Raw genomic sequence first — 18,132 nt, 5'->3', positions numbered from 1 at the left:
TATTGTTGACAGTGCTGCTATGAACATTGGGGTACATGTGCCCCTATGCCTCAACACTCTTGTACCCCATGGGTAAATCCCTAGCAGGGCTATTGCTGGGTCATAAGGGAGTTCTATGGATAGTTTTTTGAGGAACCTCCACACTGTTTTCTAGGGCGGCTGCACCAGTTTACATTGCCACAAATAGTGTAGGAGGCACCCCTGAATTCTTGAAAGGAGAGAGGGATAGAGATTGAGAAAGAAAATATATTTAAAGATAAAATGACTGAAAAGTTCTAAAATTAATGAAAAATGTCAACCTGTAGATCCAAGAAGTTTAGCAAACCCCACGCAGGGGAATTATGTGGAAAATCTCATCCAGACACATCATAATCAAGCTGCTGAAACCTAAAGAGAAAAGAGAAAAACCTTAAAATCAGGCAGCAAATAAATACCTACTACATACAGGGAAACAATGAGCACTCTTTATTGTCTTCTCATCAGAAACAAAGCCCAAAAATAATTGAGTTATATCTCTACAGTGCTAAGCTTAAAGCTGGGGAGGGGTTGGGTGGAGGAGCATCAGTCTACAAGTCTCTATCCAACAACAACAAAAACTTCTTAAAAATGAGGGTACAATCAAGATATTTTCAGATAAAAGCTGAGAGAAATTGTCACCAGCAGACTTACACAAAAAGAAATATCAGAAGAAATTCTTCAGGCTGAAAGAAAATCTTATCAAATGGAAACTTGGATCTCTATGAGAAATTAAGGGCCCTGGAAATATAAAACACTTTTGAAATTTTTCATAATTTCTTTAAATGCTAATTGTTTAACCCAAACATAAATAGTATTTTGTGGATGATGTCTTTAAAGTAGGAAAAAAGGATCAGACAGAAGAGACAAATGGAAAACAACTGGCAAGTTCGTAGACTTTAATCCAGCTGTATTAATAATTTATTAAAAGTAAATGGATTAAACACTCCAGTTAAAAGGCAGATACTGTCAGTTTGGAGGAGGAAAAAAAAACAAGACTCAAGTTTTATAAGCTGCCTATGATAGGTTTACTTTAAATGTAAATAGACAGCTGGGCTAAAAGTAAGAGGATAAGGCAGGATGGGTAAAAAAAAAAAAAAGGATGCGGAAACTAATCAACAGAAAACTGGAAGTATACCAAAACAGGAGTATTACCAGGTATAGAGGCAGAGCTTTTGTAATAATGGGTCAGTTCATCAAAAACACATTGTAATCCTGAATGTGTACATACTTAATAGCTGAGTTCAAAACACCTAAGTAAGTGATTGGATCCAGTAGAGCAAGTTTTCCAGCTTTTTGCAAAGTGAGAGATTGATGGAAGCATTTCCTCATTCTAGGCCCGATCTTCTTTAAGTCAGTGATGAGGACAGAAGTGGGCAGAAATAAACTGAATTGTTGTGACCATCTGTGTCCTTCCTGGGGCTCTCTGATAGGAGTCCTTATAGATCGTTCCCATATGACACTCCACCACTTCATTTTAAAAATTTTTTAATGTTTTATTTATTTTTGAGAGAGAGAGACAGCGTGAGCAGGGGAGGGTCAGAGAGAGAGGGGGAGACACAGGATCTGAAAACAGCCTCCAGGCTCCGAGCCAGCTGTCACCACAGAGCCCAACGCGGGGCTCGAACCCATGAACCGTGAGATCATGACCTGAGCTGAAGCCGGACGCTCAACTGACTGAGCCATCCAGGCTCCCCCACCTCTTTTTGACATAAAGCATTTTCTAGAAACTGCCACCCTCACATGGAATGCCAGCCAGGACTTGTGGCTGTGGTTCCTGAGGCTGGAGAGGGCTGGGGTCTTGGAATGATGGATGTGGTCATTGTTCATCCAGGTGTCCCAAGAAACAGGATAAGGTGGCAGTATCCATCCTGAGGCTGACTCCTGCCATTCAGATACTAAAAGGGTCCGAATCAGCATCAGGTAACAGGAGAAAGGAGTTAAGGAAATTTTTCAGCAATAATGAAAAGTTGCCTAGAAGAGAAGGAGGAGGTTCTCAGATGGGGTGTGCCTGTTTGGCAGAGAGCTGCATTGTTTTTAGGCTGTCCCATTTACGGACCGTCCAATGATGATTCCTTCCTTCCTTTTTTTCCTTCTTTCATCCCCCCCCCAAACTTTTTAAAAATTCTGGTAAAATCCACATAACGAAATTTACAATCTTAAGCTTTTTTAAGCGTCCAGTTCTGTAGTATTAAACACATCCACATTGCTATACAACCATCATTACCACCCATATCCTGAACTCTTTTCATCTTGCAAGACCAAAACTCTGTAGCCATTAAATTCCAACTCCTCATTCACCTCTCCCTTGGCCTCTGGCTCCCACCATTTTACTTTCTATGAATTTGACTACTTCAGCTATTTCGTGTAAGTGGAATAATACAGTATTTGTGTTTCAGGTAGTGTCGTGTTCTAGCATAATGTAAGGTTCGTCCATGGTGTAGAATGTGTCAGAGTTTCCTTCTCTTTTAAAGGCTGAATAATATTCCATTGTATATACCTACTACCTGTTGTTTTTCCATTCATCCATTGATGGACACTGGGTTGCTTCTTTCTTTTGGCTATTGTGAATAATACTCCAGTGAACATGAGGGTATAGCAGTGATTTTGTTTTGTTTAAAGGTAATGAAGTGAATGTGGGCACAGAAGTTGGTGGTTCAGGACACTAGTATGGCAGCCTTATTTCATACTTGAGACCTAGAACAAAAATGAGCATCTGGGAAACTTCCTCCTTATAAATCTGCATTTTGGAGGGGACAGAGCCATTGAGATCATTCCGTAGCTGAGATCTTTTAGAGTCTGACCCACCCCATTCATTGGCAGTCCTTGGCCCTTTGTGGTCCCCAGGGCCACCACCTGAGTTCAGGTGTCACTTTTGGCACTGGCTTCTGTAATCATATCTGGCTAACAGGGTAGCGAGACTCTAAGATAATTTCCCAGCAATTCACATTGCAGCTCCTTGTTGGAATTTTCTTCCATAGGGCTTTCCAGAGAAGATTGCTCTTCTCGGAAACTTGCCGTGGTTCTCCAGTGCCCGTAGAAAACCCCAAAATTTCTGAACATGATTCAGGCCCCCACTGGCCTTCCTACTTCCTCCCCCATCTTCTTCCCTCCATTCCTTCATTTATCGATTGACTCATTTGTTCAGCCTGTGTCCTACATTTTTGTATTTGTTTCTGACATGCATGTCTGATATCGACTCATTCAAATGGTGTGTTAAAGGGCCCAGTGCACAGTAAATGCTAGACTGTTTGTGATTAAAAGAGTTTTACTCTCCTGGGTCTCGTGAACTCTTCACTGACAACCTTGTGAAGTACATCCTTTCAGACCCAATTGACAAGTTGGAAACTGGAGCTTTAGAAGTGTAGAGAAATGGGTTTGTAATTGGTTCTTGGATCAAATTCAGAATCAGAACCAGGGTGTTCCTCTAAGTGACTGTGGCTTATTGAGACCCTAGGAAGCTAGAGGAAGCAAGAATAAATGCCCATAGTCTCTGGATGTGTGTCTCTCTCTCTCTAAGTAAAGATGAGGCCTTGCTTGGGCTGAATTTGAAGAACCATGAAAAGCCAGTGCTTGTAGATATTCACCCAACAAAAGCCCAAGTGTAAAATGATGTAAGGTAGCATAGAGTTGGCTTCTTTCCCAACTCTATAATGATAATATAATATAAGCTCATTTTGGAAGGAGCATGCTTTTTTTTTTTAAATGTAGGGTTCATACCCAATGTGGAGCCCACTGTGGGGCTTAAACTCCCAACTGTGAGATCAAGATCTCTGCTGAGGTCAAGAGTAGATGCTTAACAGACAGAGCCACCCAGGTGCCCCATGCTTCTTTCTTTATAGGGAACCAAGGAGCAAGGAAGAAGCCTTACCAAAATACGTTGCACTTAATGCTGATAAAATTCTGAACACTTGGCTGAATCAGCCAGGAAGTTGGAGCAAGTAGGTGTATGTGGACTCCTTCCAATGTGCAACCCACTAAAATGCTAAGGCTAAGGACAGAAGTGATATCAGAAACACCTGCAGAGGGCTAAATGACTTGCTCAAGGTCACTCAGCTAGGAAAAGCTGCGCTGGGCCTCCCACAGTGGAGGAGTCCAGGTTCACTGCTGCTTCAGGTGTATCATGCAGCAGCTTTTAATACACATCGTCCATTCTGAAGGCTGTGTAATACAATGGAAAATGGGCTTAGGCATCATTTGCAACCTTGACAAGTTAGCTAGTCTCAATGATCTCATCCGCACAGTGTGGATACAAACACTTTTTCCCTGGGCTGCAGTGGAGACTAGTGAGCTAACTGGACAGCCGGCAGGTGCCTAAGACAAAGTCAGTTATTATTAATGGTGCTATTTCATGGTGAGTCATTGCTTCATCTGCTCTTCCTTCACTTGTAGGTGTACACAGCCACTGCCTGAGACTTATCCCATGTGCTCAGGAATCTTGGTTGATTACACCTTAGGTGCTATCACTAAAGGAATAGAAGGTTCTGATTGGATGCAGGTATACAACTGCTGTCATCCTTCCATCCCTGACTATAGTATTTCCCTCAGCATATGCCAGCAATCTTGGGATAGGTATGGGGAATTTTATTTCCTTTTCCCCAAAGGTATCTGCATGACCTTAGTGTCTGGTGACTGGTTGCTGGGGCACCTAGCACTTACTCGGTCAGCTTAGCCAACATCTGTCCTGGTCTGGCTGTGCTTTGTCCCTCTCCCATCTCCAATAAAACAGACATGCCTCACTGAGAAAATTAGCTTTGTCTGGAGTCACCTTTCCCGCCTATAAAGTTGGCCTTGCCCTTTGGGTCCCCCTCGATAGGGTTCCCTTTTCTACCCTCTTGGTAATATCTCAGGAAGAAAGTTCTACCCTAGAGTTTCCAGGAAGCCACTGGATTACATTATTGACTGATAACCTCATTTACCCTGGAGCAGAGAGACCTGTAGTTGTGAGTTATACTTAAGACCTAACATATGCTGGAGTCAAGGTCCAAGTGAAAAATTGGGAAGACCTGGTTACCTCCAAACCCAAGTCAGACATCACTTAGAAGGCTTTGAGGTTTCTTATTTTATGTATTTAAAAAGGGCTCCTTCTTCTTTTGAGACAGAACTTCAAAGGATTCATTCCAGGCCACACTTCCTTTTGGTAAATCTTAACCAGTGTAAATGTTTACTTATGTGTTGTAAATCCTAGGAGGCAGAGGGAGGAGGAATTTCAGAAGCAGGTGTTCTGCCAGCAAAAGTTAAAACTTAATCTGCTGTTTTGGGTATTTTGGGGAGAAGGGGTAGCTGGGGAGGGGAGCATTTATGATTAACGAGCCATGCTAATGGACCCAGAATTAGTAGACTGTCTTTTTGCCACTTTGAGTGAATTCCTGGACCCTGTGCCCACCAGAAAGGAGGAAAGCTTCAGAAGACTTGCCTTACTTCCACCATTTTGAGTGGCCAGTAAATACAAATGGGAGCAACAGGGCCAAACAGTAATTAAATGGGTAGAAAGCTAGGGTTGCCTGGGTGGCCCAGTCAGTTGAGCATCCAACTCTTGATTTCGGCTCAGGTCATGATCTCATGGTTCATGAGTTCAAGCCCTCTATAGGCTCCATGCTCACAGTGCCCAGCCTGCTTAGGGATTCTCTCTCTGTCTCTGTCTCTGTCTCTCTCTCCACCCCTCCCCACTCTTTCTGCCCCTCCTCTATATGTGCCCTCTCTTTCTCTCTCTCAAAATGAATAAACTTTTTTTAAGGGTAGAAAGATAAAGGGTACAGTAAAATGATGTAAAGCAGTATTTATTAAAAGCTGTGGCTTTGGTTAAAAATGTAAGTTCCTCACTTGATTACCAGAAGAAGCCTCCACTCCCCTGCCACCCCCTCACCGCATCCACAGACATAGTACATTGAACCAGAGGGTCTTGGGGATTGGTCTGGGACCTGCACTCACCAAGAAAAAGACTTCTCAGTTTCAACTTTCAGCTTAAGAAACACCTCCTTGGAAGGATGCTTTGGAAAACTGGGGCATTCTGTAGAGGGAGGCCACTTATGTGCTGTGTAACTTGAGCAAAGTCCTTTGCCTTTTCTTAGACTCAGTTTTCCTGTCAATAAAATGGAGCTAACAATTGGTACCTTCAGAATTATGAGGATTAATTGGGATTATGTGTGCTCAGCATAGTGTTCACTAACCATTATTGTTATCCTCCCCAACATATGTGTATGGAATATGCTGGAGGGGGGTGATTTGGTGGGAGAGGATCCTGGGATAATGAAACTAAGGCCTCCCTCCACCTCCACAGGCTCTCATTCCCTGAGGCCCCCTTTGCCTTTCTCTTTCCTCTGTTCATGTAGAGGGAAGTGGGGCTGGCAGGGCAGGAGAAGGGGACATTGAGCAGAGAGCTGGATGCAATGAGAGTTTCTAGGGCTGTAGGCAGACAGTGGCCTGGTATAAGGGCTACAGGGCTCTGCAGATTAGGAAGAGGAAGGAGGGGAAAAAGCTGGCCCTCTTCACCATCCTTACCCCTAAAGCTGCTGAAGTTTCTGGGTCATCCAGGATCCTCCACAACCTATCCCTTCCTGCCTTCCAGAGCCCCAGAATGACCTCAAGACAGTCACTTGTGGGTGATTCAACACAGCCAGGTTTGGGATCACCAGAGTTCCCCTCCCACATGGGGGGATCACCAGAGCACCCCCTTCCACATGGGGGGATCCCCAGAGCACTGCCTCCCACATGGGGAGATCACCAGAGCACAACCTCCCACATGGGGGGAATCATCAGAGCACCCCCCCACACATGGGGAGAATCATCAGAGCACCCCCCTCACATGGGGAGGATCACCAGAGCACCGCCTCCCACACGGGGGTAGGGGGATGACCAAAGTCCCCCTTCCCACACAGGGGATGGTGCTTCAGACTGCAGCTTTGCCACGTCACTTGGCTTTGGGTGTGAGAGCAGCAAAACCAGAAAACAGCCTGGGAGCTTGTAGGTAAGGTGAGGGACAGCTGTGCAGTGGAGTGCCATGTAGGTAATTAAGCATGAGGTAGAGCTACCAGTGCTGTTATGGAAAGAATCTCAAGGTATACAATAAAGCAAATAGCAAGATTCAGAATAGTTTGTTCTGTGTTAAAAGAAATGGGGATAAAAATACTCATACATCCATATGTACTAGTCGTATGGAGGGGATTGAAGGAATTCTCTACTCCATGGAAACATTTAGCCCACACAGGATTAAAATAGCTGCTGGACCAGGACCACCCTTGGAGAATCGCTGCTGCAGAACCACTTCGTGTTCATATGGCCCTACCTTTCCTACTTCTGTCTGTTACCTGCCAGGCTCCTGTTGTGATTTGGCTCTGCAACCCCATGTCAAGTGAGAGTCAGATGAGGAAAGTTGTGTGTACGTTGTAGTATAATTCATCAGTTTTTAGATTGTTTTTTATGTGTTAACATCTTCAAATTGGAGATGAATCTTAGAAATGCTGTTGGTCATGGTCATGGACCACCCATGCACAAACTCTGGCATTCCTGCTAACATAGCTGTTTTGGCCACAAACCATTCAAAAACCACCATGGACAGACCTTTGTTCTTAGCCAAAAAAAAAAAAAAAAAAAAAAAAAAAACCAAAAAAACCTTTCTTTAGCATCCTTTGGTAAAATCGGGAAGGTACCAGAATCAAAACTCAAAGTAACTCTCAGTAACTTACAAGAAAATCACAGATGCATCATCAGACCTCTTGGAAAAACTGCTGGCTCAGCACTTGTGGCCCAAAGAATGGGGCTGTGAGGGCGCACAGGTGTGGGTGAGTCAGCGCTGAGAAAGGGTTCCAGTTTATCAATACCTTAGTGAATTTATTTTGCTTCTGTTTGTCTTTCCATATATAGAAAAAAGAGCTGCATGTCTAAGTAAGTCTAAATGAGCCTTTTCAATATAGATAAAGTAAATCTTCTAAGGTAAAGAAAGCACTGGACCATAACATATTGGCAGTGCTCTTCTTTCTTCATTTTATAAATAAGAAAACTGTTGTATAATCAAGGCTTGCTTAGGTTTCATAAAGTAGAATGTAAGTGTGTGTGATCAATCTACATGTATGTATGTGTGTGGGTGTGCGCACGGGTGCCTGCTAGGTACATACTTATGCTGGTGTGTCTATGAAAATGTTTCTGGAAGGGCACCAGGAAATCTTAATGTTCATGGTCCTTTAGGGGCTTGCATCTGTGGGTGAGGAGGGAAAAGTTTTGCTTCTGTTTTTTAATGTTTATTTTGGGGAGCGTGCAAGTGGAGGAGGAGCAGAGCGAGGGAGACAGAGGATCTGAATCAGGTTCTGCACTGATGGGCTTACAGCAGTGAGCCTGGTGTGCAGCCCAAACTCAGGAACCGCTGGATGAGGACCTAAGCCGGAGTGAGATACTCAACTGACTGAGCGACTGAGGTGTCCCAGAGGGAAAAGGTTTTTGTTGCTGATGTTTGTGGGTTGTTTCTTGGGGGGGTTTTGTTTTCATTTTTCATTATATTTTTCTTTTTTTTTTATTTTAAAAGAGGAATGGAGAATTCTTTAGAGTCTCAACCTTATCTTGGGCCTCCTGACTTCCAGATCTCAAAGGGTGGGACCCCAGACCCAAGGTAGCCAGGTTTATCCATCTAACCAGGCTGAAAACCAGCCAGCATCTCTGTGTTCATGAGGCTAAGAATTCCATGAGGCTCATGGGCTGTCAAAGAACCTACTAACTAGCCCGCTAGCTATGTTCTTACCCCTTTCTCTCCCTGTCCCCCTTCCTCAAAAGTTTTTTTGAGCATGATTCCTGCATATAATGTCCAAGAAGTATCTATAGACCCCCTTCTCCCTTCTAAAACTGGAAGGGGTGTCCATTTTGCCTGAAAAATGCATATGTCATTATAATCCTCGACCATCTCTTCAGAGCCTTTGAGTCTGCTAACATGGCCTTGATGCTGTGAACCTCACTGAGCGGAAAATGGCATTTCCTCTCTGCAGTGATTTTGATGCAAGGCCAGATGTAGTTTTATCAGATTCTTAATGAGGTCATCTCTGCGACCCTTGCAACCCTTGCAACCCAGAGACACTACTCTGAGGCAATGTCAGTCTAGAAACACCGAGCTTAGTGCCGGTGTAGCTGCCAGGGCCTTCCAGAAGGAGACAGACATTTGGAAAGAGAACAGCCAACTCAAGCTCCACCTGCATAGCCCCCCAAACCACCACCATCCCAGGCCCATCATTTTGGTGACTTGGACATGCTACTAAAATTCCGTAACTTGTGCCCTTTCTTTTCGTCATCCCTGCCCTCTCACTCTTTTCTCCAAGATGATCTTATTATGAGGCTCTTAGGCAGTCTGATCAATGCCATCCCCTTGCATGGAACACTCTGATGCTCTACCATGGCCCGTAGAACACTCTCATAAGTCTAACCCTGATTTTGCCCCTCTAGCCCCATCCTGTCCCCACCTCAACCCCCCCGCCCCCCCACTCTGGCAATTACAGAGGCTTTTGCAAATGCTAGTTTCTCTACCTGGAATGATCTTCCCTCTCTTCGCCTATTTACACCTACTCACCTTTCAGCCCTGAGCTTAATCATCACTTATTCAAGGAAGCCTCCTCTAACAGCTGAGTCGGTCAGAGCCCTCCCCGCCACCATATATGTGTCTCATGCCACTGTGTGCTGCCATTTCATAGAACTGCTCACGTTATTTCTGGCTGTCTTCTTCACTGCACTGCAGACTCCCCCAGAGCAGGGACTTGGGCTGTTTTTCCATAAAAACCATATCCCCAGTGCCTGGCTTCAGTAAGCTCTGAACATAAATGTTGCACAAATGAATGAACGGATGACCCTCCTGCTAAAGCAGTGATGCTTCTCCCAAGGACCAGTGACAGGCCCTGCCCCCAGCAGGATGTGACTGAGGAGGCTGATTGGTGGGATGGAATGCGACAGGTCCCTCTGGTATCCTGGATACCAGAGAGGGTGGGAATGTAAACTGGGCCCAAAGGCTGCATTCTTGAAATTTCACTTCGGCACAGGAGGAGCCTGCAGGGAAGTGAACCTGACCTTGAAGTTTTGCCTTTATTTTTTACCCCCTCTAAAAAAAATCAAGATAAAAGATGCAGTCATGCAATACATTCTTTCTGTGAGGTGGGGGCTTCCAAGTCACGCTCCACTCATCACCCAGACCTGCCTCCTGCTGCTGCAGGTGTGCCTCCCAAGGTCCCTGGGCATTGCATACCCTGGAGGAGATGAGGTTCCTGGTGCACGCCCTCTAGGCACTCACAGGAACATGTCCGCAGCAGTTCCCCACACAAGGTACCACAGAAGTCAGAGAAAGAAGCAGGTGCTTATTGAGTGTCTCTTATGCCCCAGACAATATGATCTGGGCCTCCCAACACACCTAATCAGCAAGGACGTATGCCACTTAAACAGATGAGGAATCAGGGCTCAGGAATTGAAACGATTTGGGGGAGGAAATGTCAGAATTTGAACACAGATCCATCTAGTAGCTTCCTAGCCTCTGTTCTGACCACTGTGCCATATCCAAGTTGCCCTGACAGCCAGCACCTGAACACGCTACTCTTCCTATTACTTTATTACCTTATTCAGTTGTTTATAAAACTTGTTAGGGAGATATGATGACTTTCATTTCTCAGATTACTAAACTGAGGCTCAGAGAACTCAGTTCAGTGGCAGAACTGGGATTCAAACAGACCTTCATCCACCTGCAGAGTCCTTCCTTTCCTTCCCCTTCAGCAAACAGGGAAGTCTGCGTGGCTTAAGGCAAATCACTTTACCTCTCTGGTGCTCAGTTTTCTCATCTGTAAAATGTGGACAATGGACTCTATTCAACGGTTTTCATTTTTTTTTTAAGCAATGGAGCCATTTCAACTGAAATCTTAATTGAACTCTGAGGTGTAAAACCTTCCCTTTGCTTCTCAATGTCACCAGTCTGCCTGGATATGGGAGTCTCCTATATACCAAATATTCTCAAATAGAACCCCATTTGAGAACCTTTCAAAGGCCTTTCCAGTGTGGTCTGCTATCTCCAAATTTGGAATTTATCAGAAGAACCAGGGCACATTCTCATTTTTAAAAGCAATACTTTGTGGTTTAACACCTCTTTGTGATCCCAAGCCAAAGGGATTGAGCATGTGTCCCGAATACCCCTCCTGTGTGTATAGACCCTGGCTTGTCTCTGGGGAGGAGAGATAAAGTTCATTGTGCGGTTAGTGTTCTGACTTGTTAGGAAATCCATATTAACTAGTAGTTATTGCAAAGAGTCAAACTGTGTGGGTTCAAATTCCTGCACCTTCACCTGACAGCTTGTACCCATAGATAAGCTACCTAACCTATCTGTCTAACCTGCTTCAGTTTCTTTGCTGTGTTGTGACAGTGATGCCCAGACTCTACGATTAAACAAGGTGGTGTATGTGCTCAACAAATATCAGCCATTGTTAATAATCTTGATTGCAAAGCATGTGTTATTTCTAAGGTATCATGAGCATGGTTAGAAATTAGCACTGAGCTGGAAAATCTTGGCTTATATAAAGATGAGGGTGATAACCCAAGAAAAATGAGCATCGCCCTTTATTCCCCTTACCAGCCACTCAACCATCTACACCAACTGATGGTGCAAAATTGTCCGGGTCCTGTGGACACCTGGACTTGGAGCTGTTGTCTCCCCCTCCACTCTTCTATATAGTGGCAAACAGCCCTGTCTGGAGTTCAGACACCCCACTCCCAAACTATAAGGCACTTGTGGATGAGTTCTCTTTTCCTTACTCTTTTTTTTTTACATTTATTTATTTTGAGACGGAGAGAGAAAGCATGAGTTGGTACAAGAGCAGAGAGAGAGGAGAGAGCAAGAATCCCAAGCAGGCTCTGTGCTGCCAGTGCAGAGCTTGACACAGGGCTTGAGCCCACTGAACCCACAAATTGTGAGATCACACCTGAACTAAAGTCCAACACTTAACCAACTGAGCCACCCAGGCACCGCTTTTTTTCTTACCGAAGTCCAACATTCAACCAACTGAGCCACCCAGGAACCCCTCTTTTCCTTACTTTTGACTTACTACATCTTTCAGCAAATATGCCAGTGGTTCTCAACTGGGGAAGATTTTGAAATCTCCTCCCCCATCCACCCCCACCCCATGGGAACATTTGGCAATGTCTGGAGACATTTTTTTTTGTCATAACTGTGGGGGGCGGGCAGTTTACATCTAATGGTTAGAGACCAGAGATGTGGGTAAACATGCTACAGTGCATAGGACAGTTCCCTACAACAAGGATCATCCGGCCCAAAAAGTCATCAAGGGCTCATGGTGAAGGCCGGGGTGGATAAGCCCTAAAATCTTTGTTAAGCACCCACCATGCAGGCCTGGTGATGAACAAAACAGACCTGGCCCCCTGCTTTCATGGATCTTGTAGCCCAGTTTGCATTATAGGGGACACAGGGGACAGAGATTATAGGACTAAACAAAGAAACAAACATGAAATTGTCATTTGTCTTGAGTTTCATGAAGGAAATAAAATGGTGCCGTGATGGAGAATACATAGGGGAGACCTAATTAAGATGACTCAGTCAGATACAATCTCACTGGGAAGGTGACAGTTAAACCAGGCTCTGAAAGCCCAGGACCTAGCCATGCGGAGAGAGAGGAGGGTATTCCTGGCGTGGGTCAGAATGTGCTAGGTGGCTTGAGTAGAGTGAGCCTTGGAAAAAATGATCAGAGCTGGAGGAGGCTGACGAGCCAGACTGGAGGGGCCTTTAGGCCTGGGCAAGAGTGTAAGCTTTGTTGTAAACACACTGAGACACCCCTGGAAAGTCTTTACCTGGGACATGACAGGGTCTCTTATTTTTTAAAAAAATTTAAAAACTGTGAATTGGAAGGGACTTTTCATGTGTTAAAAACACTGAGAGGTTCTAAAGAAACCAGTCCTGGCCCATGACCATTTGCATGTGTGAGAACAACACATGGAGGTATGTGAAGGGAGGAGCTTTGAGAGGAGAGAGGCGGAGCTGGACCAGCTGGGCTCCTGACCAGCAGAGAGGAGAGGGAGGGCCTGGGACTTGCAGAGGGAGGGAGGGAGCCGCCCCTCAGCTAGTTGCCTACAGGGAGGGAATGCCAGTTGACAGGTCATGGGGGCCTGTCAGGGGCACTCTCATTGGATGTGAAGGAGAATGTTGTTTGTCTATTTTTGCCAAGTGGTTCCCACTTCAAGTCCAGGGGCCCCTGGGTTTGGGGAATATTGTTCTGGCTACATGTGATGGTTCAGTTGGTGGGTTTTGCCTGCTTTTGCCACTTACCAGTCATGTCACTGTAGGTGAGTTACTTACTGTCTGTGTGCCTCAGCTTCCTCGTCTATAAAGTGAATGAGTGCTTACCTCCCTGGGCTATGAGGCTGAAGTAAGGTTCTTTTTGTAAAGTGCTTAGGAGAGCTCCTAGTGCCTAATCAAGGTTTAATAAATATTAATTACTGCACAGTTAGCTTAGATAAACAATTTCACAAGTAAGACATTTAAAAATTTTTAATTTTATTTATTTTTGAGACAGAGAGAGTGCACACACATGTGTGGGGTAGGGACAGAGAGAGAGACAGAGGATCCAAAGCAGGCTCTGCGCTTGTAGAGGAGAGTTCAGTGTGAGGCTCCAACTCACAAACTTCAAGATCATGACCTGAGCAGAAGTCAGACACTTAACCGACTGAGCCACCCAGGTCCCCACACAAATAATACATTTAACGTAATCTTTATGGCAACACTATAAAATAGGTACTATAATTTTTTACACAGCTTTGTTGAGATATAATTCATATGCCATATAAGTAACCCATTTAAAACATATAATTATGTGGCTTTTAGTATATTCAGAGTTTTGCAACCATCACCAGAATCACTTTTAGAACATCTTAGCACCCCAAAAAGGAACCCTGCACCCCATAGCCATATCCCCCTCAATCTCCTCCTGCCCCACTACTAGCCCTAAATAACCACTAATCTACTTTTTGTCATTGTAGCTTTACTTATTCTGGACATTTCATATAAACAGAGCTGTGCAACATGTGGCCTTTTGTGTCTGACTTCACTCAACATAATATTTTCAAGGTTCATCCATGTTGTAGCCATATTAGCACCTCATTCCTTTTTATTGCCAAGTAGTCTTCCATTGTATGAATATACCACATTTGGTTTATCCATTGGTGATGCGTGGGTTATTTCTCCTTTGGGCTATTATGAATAATACTGTTGTGGAAATTCATTTACAAAGCTTTTGTGTGTATGTAAGTTCACATTGCTCTTGCATATCTGGTAGTTATTATTCTTATCCATATTTTATAAGTAAGGAAAGGGAGGCACAGAATGGTTAAGTTACTTGCTTATATCACACAGTTAATGTGTGATGGAGCCATAATTAGAACTCAGGCAGTCTAACTCCAGAGTCTGTGCCCTCCTGAGAGTTTTCTTTGTAGCAACTCTGTGCATGGAGCCAGAGACTAGGAGGGCAAAGCAGACATGTCCTTGCCCTTATGAAGCTTACTGGGAGACCCCAGTGCAATAATCAAAGTCTCAGGAAACAGCCAATGTGACAGCTATAACAGTAGAGTCACAAGGTTCTGGAGGTGGGTTGGTGGGTCCTGGGACTTGCCCTCATCAGAGGTGCTCAGACTAAGTGTTGCAGGATGCAGACATGCTAACAGGCAGAGGAGGGAAGGGGAGAGCAGTTTTGCAAGGGTACAGGCCCTCCAGGGTGGGGCCAGGGTGCATTCTCCGGAGCCCAAACATTTACTCAGCATTTAGCAGACACAAGGCGCCATAGACAATGGGTCCTCGGTGCAATGCTGATCAAGGGAGCCCTTTCCAGCCCAAGCACCAGCCATGAACATGTCTTGCTGTTAGACGATGCTGATGTCTCAGTCAGGGCAGAGGGAGAGGGGGACCCAGATTTCAATCCCCACCTCTCATCTTAAACATCAAAAGGCTGGTATGCTTCAGATCAAACCTGGGATGGTGGTTTTTATCTTTTTATCTTCTTCCCTCCAGGTAACAGGCCTTTCAAATGGGGGAGAATATCCATTCCTCTTCAAAGGGGTACGGGTGTCATTTGCTGATGAAAAATGGATTTGAGGAAAAGTACAGTGTCAATCAACAGATACACCTCTGCCAGGGGTTTGGCCGGCCAGGTCCTACCCTGACCTTGTCTTAAATAAGCCATGCAGAGGACCTGGTGATTCACTCACAGTCAGCAGAAGAAAGCCCTTGTCATCTCTTGCTGGCAGCATTTGAACCTGCCCCCATTTCCCCGGGCAGGCTGACAGTGGGTGGTGTTAGCTAATTATGGTCGCCCCGCACATTTAGAGCCATGCTGCCCCCTGCTCAGGGCCAGCAGGCTGCAGGGTCCAGAGTGGAGCGTGCGGCCTGTCTCAGTCTCTGTCTTGTCTCTGCAGGCGCTGGTTCCAAGAGCTTCATTAGCCATTGGAACTGGCCCCCCGTAGTGGGAAGTTTCAGTGCGGAGGGTGGTGAGCGATGGTGGAGCCCACTGAGAGACTTCAGAGGTGGGGAAGGTTGGACACAGCTGGAGTCCAGCGGACCTGGTTTTATCTGATTTATGTGGAGCAGAGGAAGGGAGAGGGGAAAGCATACAGATCAGGGTTGTCGCTCTCAGGGGTCAGTGGAGCTGAACCAGGGGAGGAACCATGGAGGGTAGAGTCAGCACAAATGAGGCTGGCAGGTATTTATTTGGCAGGCACTTTGGCTGGGTCTAGGTCATAGTGTGAGATGCTGTGGGCAAATTGCAGATGTGACACAGCCCCTGCCTCCCAGCAGCTTACAGTTCAGCCTGTGATGTGTGCACACAAGTTTTAAGCGGTGAAATTAGATGACGGGGCTGGATTCATGCTGCTGGGGTTCAAGCAGAGGGAGATCCCTAGAGACCTCATGGGGGCCCTGAGATTTTCTAGGACTTAGAGAGGCTGAAACTCATGTGTTCAAGGGTGGTGCAAGGGGTCATGAAAGACCTCACTTGCTGGGTCTAAGTAGGGAGAAACCCAGTGACTAGACTGTACTGCCCGGAGGAGGCAGTTTGTGGAAAGGCAGAGAACTCCCAGAGGGTAGATGAGGAAGATCCTTGACCCAGCTGAGGAAGCCTGTAAGCGACGGGAGCCATTGGAGATTCCTGAGCAGAGAACGAGGGTTTGAAAGCACAGAGACAGATCCCATTGTGCCTGCACTGCGGGCGCTCTTGTGGGGTTCCTGGGCATTCCCACCCTGATCCAGTGGGCTTATCCAGGTGTCCATTGCCAAGTACTCGTGTCTGGGCACCAGGCAGGGAGCAAAGGGCATTTTTCAATTCCAGGGTTAACTCAACTCATTCCTATGTATGCTCTCCAAGGAATAACTGAGCCCCCAGAAGGTTGGAGTTCTTGTTCCATTACCACTGGCCTAGCCTGAGTGTCTCCCTGAGGCCCCTGCATGCACTTCCCATTGTGGGGGGACTCCCAGCACCGAACTTGCCCAACTTTAGTTCTCTCCCCCATTTGCATAAAACGGTAGTCATAGTTTTGAAGGCCAAGAAGTCCCCTCACTAGGGGACACAGAAGCACTTGTTTGATGGGAGGACCTAACATTTATTGAGTGCAATCATGTGCCATCCACTTGAATTTATTCATAATAGCCTGTGTTTTGAGTGTTTACTATGAAGCAGGCACTGTGTTAACTGTGTATCCACATTCTGTCACATACTTTCACAACAGTGAAAAGTATATTAAGTGATGATCTCCATTGTATAGGTGAGGAAAACCAACCCTCAAAGAGAGGAAGTAGTTTGCCCAAGATCACAGAGCTCCAGTTGGCCTGATTCTAGAACATTCCTGTGTTCACCACAGCATGCTGTTTGTCAGCAGCAGCACACAGAGCTATTTGCAAAGATGTGACTTATACCTCAGAAGTTGAACTCTTGCTTCCAGGGGTGTTTCTTCCTAGTCCTTAGGGGTTCAGACCTCTCAGGTTTTTGCCCGCACCCCCAACTCAGTCTCCTAGTGATGGCATTTCTTGATCATTCATGTGCTTCTCCCTTGGGTCAGTTAGAAGTAGAGGGCACTGCTGTTCCTGACAAGAAGCTATCAAGCAGCAGACTCAGACACAGGCTTGCAAGGCTTCTACATTCTGAATATTTGGATTAGAACTCCTCTGATACTTATTTTCCACCTACAACCATGAGAACAGGGCAGTGGAAATGTATTAATTATCACTATTTTGCTTGAAGTACTGGGACCCTTTCTGTGAAAGGAAAGAAGATATGTTGGGGTGTTTTATGGCTTAGAGATAGTTTCTCAGAAGACTTTATTGGCCTGAAAAAACTGGTCAGTAGCTTGCAGAATTTTCATTTGTTCTTCTAAGCTTGAGAGAGCCAGGTATCCCATGGGAGGAAATAAGCAGTGAAAACCTGGGTTCCAAGCCTAATTCTTCCACCAATACGTGATGGCGCCTCAAGCGTGTTCTTTCTGTCTGAATCTGTTTCTCCTGTGACATGTGAGTGTGACTTTTGCCTTGTAGAAGTGTCTTTTGGGTCAAGATGAGATAACAGAAGTGATGGGACCTTTGCAAATTACAAAGCAGATGCGTGTGTGTGGGATTTCAGTGCACAGTTTCCTTAACTCCTGGAGTTCTTGGAGTCATCTGATGAAACCGTCGATGGGAAAGTACTATGAAGGAGGAAGGCCTCTCTGCACGTCTGAGGCAATGGTGGTGTTGCTCAACCCTCGGAACGCGTCTCCCACCGTGGGAAGCAGGGAGGGCTTGACAAAGCAATGCACCGGGTTCCTAGTCCAAGGAGAGGTTTCATTCAGAAAAGAAATCACTTAAAATAGAGGCCAAACATTTACAGTAAATATTGGGGAGGGGGATTTTATTAGGACTTTGCTTTTGAGAAAGAAACCTGAAAGGACAGTGACTGTATTTTATGTTCCATTTAACAAAACTTAAGTCATAGTTGCAACTGTGCCGTGATGCTTAGTATGAATAGTGTGTTGATTTCCCTTTTGCATAATTATTTTGGCACAATTCACAATAGCAAAAAGAGACAGCTTTCTCTTCTCATGTGACTTTCCCAGCAGACTCATAGGGAAGGTCAATTTTGCAAA

At 45.3% G+C, this 18,132-nt stretch overlaps 1 protein-coding gene across 2 annotated transcripts in view; it reads left to right on the top strand.

Moving 5' to 3' along the window:
* Positions 1–18,132, top strand: part of WWC1 (WW and C2 domain containing 1) — a 146,560-nt gene that overhangs the window by 24,365 nt on the left and 104,063 nt on the right. The gene's annotated exons all lie outside the window — the stretch shown is intronic.

This window comes from Suricata suricatta, chromosome 6, assembly GCF_006229205.1.
Source record: "Suricata suricatta isolate VVHF042 chromosome 6, meerkat_22Aug2017_6uvM2_HiC, whole genome shotgun sequence".
Lineage (NCBI taxonomy): Eukaryota > Metazoa > Chordata > Mammalia > Carnivora > Herpestidae > Suricata > Suricata suricatta.
This window is presented reverse-complemented; position numbering and strand designations above follow the sequence as displayed.